Here is a 486-nt window from a genome sequence, read left to right as displayed (position 1 = left end):
GTATTTCATCATCTTTATTAAACCTAACTAAGTATTTCATCATCTTTTATTAAACATAACTAAGTATTTCACCATCTTTATTAAACATAACTAAGTATTTCATCATCTTTAACTAAACATAACTAAGTATTTCACCATATTTAATTAAACATAACTAAGTATTTCATCATCTTTTATTAAACATAACTAAGTATTTCGTCATATTTAATTAAACATAACTAAGTATTTCACCATCTTTAACTAAACATAACTAAGTATTTCATCATATTTAATTAAACATAACTAAGTATTTCACCATCTTTAATTAAACATAACTAAGTATTTCATCATATTTAATTAAACATAACTAAGTATTTCATCATCTTTTATTAAACATAACTAAGTATTTCATCATATTTAATTAAACATAACTAATTATTTCATCATCTTTTATTAAACCTAACTAAGTATTTCATCATCTTTTATTAAACATAACTAAGTATTTCA

Source organism: Anarrhichthys ocellatus, unplaced genomic scaffold (assembly GCF_004355925.1).
Source record: "Anarrhichthys ocellatus isolate YVR2014 unplaced genomic scaffold, GSC_Weel_1.0 scaffold653, whole genome shotgun sequence".
Lineage (NCBI taxonomy): Eukaryota > Metazoa > Chordata > Actinopteri > Perciformes > Anarhichadidae > Anarrhichthys > Anarrhichthys ocellatus.
This window is presented reverse-complemented; position numbering follows the sequence as displayed.